The following is a 3,209-nucleotide window of genomic DNA, read 5'->3' as shown; positions in this document are numbered from 1 at the left end:
ATCCATTCTTCGGCACTTAGCCTTCTTTATGGCCCAACTCTCATATCCACACATGACGACTACTGGTAAAACCATAGCTTTGCCTAAATGGACCTTTGTCAGAAAAGCAATGTCTTTGCTTTTTAATATGCTATCTACATTTGTCATAGGTTTTCTTTCAGGGAGCAAGCGTCTTCTACTTTTGTGACTGCAGTCACCGTCCACAGTGATTTTGGAGCCCAAGAAAATAAAATCTGTCACTGTTTCTACTTTTTCCCCTTCTATTTGCCATGAAGTGATGGGACAAGATGCCATGATCTTAGTTTTCTGAATGCTGAGTTTTAAGCCAACTTTTCCACTCTCCTCTCTCACACTCATCAAAAGGCTTTTTAGTTCCTTTCACTTCTGCCACTGGAGTGGTATCATCTGCATATGTGACGCTGTTGGTACTTCTTCTGGCAATCTTGATTTTAGCTTGAGATTCATCCAGCCCAGCATTTCACATCATGTACTCTGCATAGAAGTTAAATAATCAGGGTGACAACATACAACCTTGTTGTACTCCTTTTCCAATTTTGAAACATTCAGTTGCTCCATGTAAAATTGTAACTGTTGCTTGTTGACTTGCATACAATTTTCTCAGGAGACAGGTAAGATGGTCTAGTATTCCCATCTATTTAAGAATTTTCCACGGTTTGTTGCGATCCATACAATCAAAGGGTTTCACATAGTCAATGAAGCAGAAGTAGATGCCTTTCTGGAATTCCCTTGCTTTCTCTATGATACAATGAATGTTGGTAATTTGATCTCTGATTCTTCTGCCTTTTCTAAACCCAGCTTGCCAGCTTGTGCATCTGGAAGTTCTTGGTTCACGTACTGCTGAAGCCTACCTTGAAGACTTTTGAGCACAACCTTACTAGTGCAAAGAAAGTACGACTGGCTGGTAGCTTGAACACTCTCTGGCATTGCCTTTCTTGGGGACTGGATTGAAAACTTGTCCTTTCCAGTCCTGTGGCCGCTGCAGAGGTTTCCAAGTTAGCTGACGTACTGAGTGCGGCACTTTATGGACTACACCAGCCATGAATGGGACAAATGCGATTCAGTTCTAGCGAGACGGAGGGACCTAGAGCCTGTTACACAGAGTGAAGCGAGTCAAAAAGAGAAAAATGAACTGTGTAAGTTAATGCAAATACATGGAATCTAGAAAAATGGTACTGATGAGCCTATTTGCAGGACAGGAATAGAGACTCGGACATAGAGAACAGGCTTGTGGACACACCTGGGGAAGGAGTGAAAGTGAAGTTGCTCAGTCGTGTCCGACTCTTTGCGACCCCATGGACTGTAGCCTACCAGGCTCCTCTGTCCATGGGATTTTCCAGGCAAGAGTACTGGAGTGGGGTGCCATTGCCTTCTCCAGGGGATCTTCCTGACCCAGGGATTGAACCCAGGTCTCCCGCCTTGCAGGCAGACGCTTTACCGTCTGAGCCAGCAGGGATGTCGGGCGGCACAAACCGAGAGAGTAGCATCGAAACATGCACGTGACTGCGAGTAAGACAGGCAGCCGGCGGAGAGCAGCGTGCTCAGCCCGCGGAACCGCTCAGAGGGGAGGAGGCGAGCGGGGCTGAGGGCTGGGGGCTCACGAGGCAAAGGCATGTGCATCCACGGCTGGTTCTTGCTGCCGTGTGGCAGAAACCAACGCGATGTCGTAAAGCAATTATCCTCCAATGAAAAACAAATTAAAAAAGAAAGGCTGTGTGACGGGTGTGCAGCAGGAACCCTTTGACTAAGCATTACATCCCAAAAATAATATCTCATTTCCACATAAGAGAAGCAATAATTAGGTAAATTCAGCCCAGAAATTCATAGACACAGGGTAGCAATGGCTGAAACAAAAGATTAAAAAAAAGAAAAATTCTGTCTAGTTGCAGTGTTAGCCACTCGTTCCAGAGAACAAACTCACTCAGAAGGGCAATGCAGATAGTGGAGTGCGGTTTATTGTTACACCAGCCGGCCCGAGGCAGAGTCTCCTCTTAGCCAAGGACCCCGACAAATTTTTGTGAAAACCTTATACATCCTAAGTGTACGAGCACAAACCCACCTCTCCAAATTCCCTGACAATCAAAGTTAACCCGTGATTCACATGCCTTAAGCCTGGGTAGTTAACAGTGGACAATTATCAATAGGCCTGTGGTCATAGCCCAATAAGCCTAATAGAACTTATGATTCTACTTGGTTACACAGGTAATTAGGGTATTCTGTCAGCAACAGAGAGCCCTGGGGCCCTTCCATCCGGGGACCTGGTTTTTCCGTTGGTATGTCATTTCCATAGACACTGGGCATAGAGCTCAAAGTCCACAGTCCAGCCCAAGATGGAGTCCTGCTTTCAAGATGGAGCCTGTTCTGTTTCTTCCTTCAGCAGGATCGTATACTTGGACCTCATCCATGTCTTAGGGTTGTCTAGTTCACCTAGCCAATCAGTCATCAAAACCAAAGCTTATTAAAAACCTGCTAGACTCACAACAAAGACTGCCTTGTAGAGTAAATAAACATACATAACCCCCGCCCCCCCTCCCCCCCCCACGCACGATTCTGGTTTATTAAGTGAAAATGGAAGAGGATGGCTGGATAAGTTAGAAAGGACCAGTAATGGGAATGAGAAATAGAGAAGTCAGTGTCCGCTTAAGAAGTTCTCAGTAAAAGGAGAAAGAAAAGAGACTTGAAACAAAGAAAGGAATGGGACAACATAAAGAATAGACTTTTAGGGGCTTCCCTGGTGGCTCAGTGGTAAAGCATCTGCCTGCCAGTGCAGGAGACACAGGTTCGATCCCTGGCCCAGGAAGATCCCATGGGCCGCAGGGCCCAGGAGCCACAACTGCCGGGCCTGTGCTCTGGAGCCTGGAGCCACAGCTGCGAGCCTCTCGCCGCCGCTCCTAATCCTGTGTGCCCTGGAGCCCACACTCACAACGAGAAGAGCCCACGCAGTGAGAAGCCGAGGACCACAACTGGAGAGAAGCCCCTGCAGCAGCAAAGTCCAGCAGACCAACAGACTAAGAAGCACTGCTAAAAATCATAAAAAAGGATAGATTTTAAAAAATAATCGTGATGCCTCAGTAGTGCAGTAAGACTCCTGGTTTTGATGGAGTAATCAGCAACCTTCCATCTCCATTTAAATCTGTGTCTGTCTAATCAGAAAAAATAGTTTATCTTAACAGATAACCCAGAGGTGGATT

At 46.2% G+C, this 3,209-nt stretch overlaps 1 non-coding gene across 1 annotated transcript; it reads left to right on the top strand.

Annotated features, from left to right (window-relative positions):
* Window positions 1-2,746: 2,746 nt before the first annotated feature.
* Window positions 2,747-2,819, top strand: TRNAG-GCC (transfer RNA glycine (anticodon GCC)). The gene has a single exon. It is a non-coding gene; the product is annotated as a tRNA-Gly (tRNA).
* The last annotated feature ends 390 nt before the right edge of the window (window positions 2,820-3,209 follow it).

Source organism: Odocoileus virginianus, unplaced genomic scaffold (genome assembly GCF_023699985.2).
Source record: "Odocoileus virginianus isolate 20LAN1187 ecotype Illinois unplaced genomic scaffold, Ovbor_1.2 Unplaced_Scaffold_8, whole genome shotgun sequence".
In the NCBI taxonomy this organism is placed as follows: Eukaryota; Metazoa; Chordata; class Mammalia; order Artiodactyla; family Cervidae; genus Odocoileus; species Odocoileus virginianus.
This window is presented reverse-complemented; position numbering and strand designations above follow the sequence as displayed.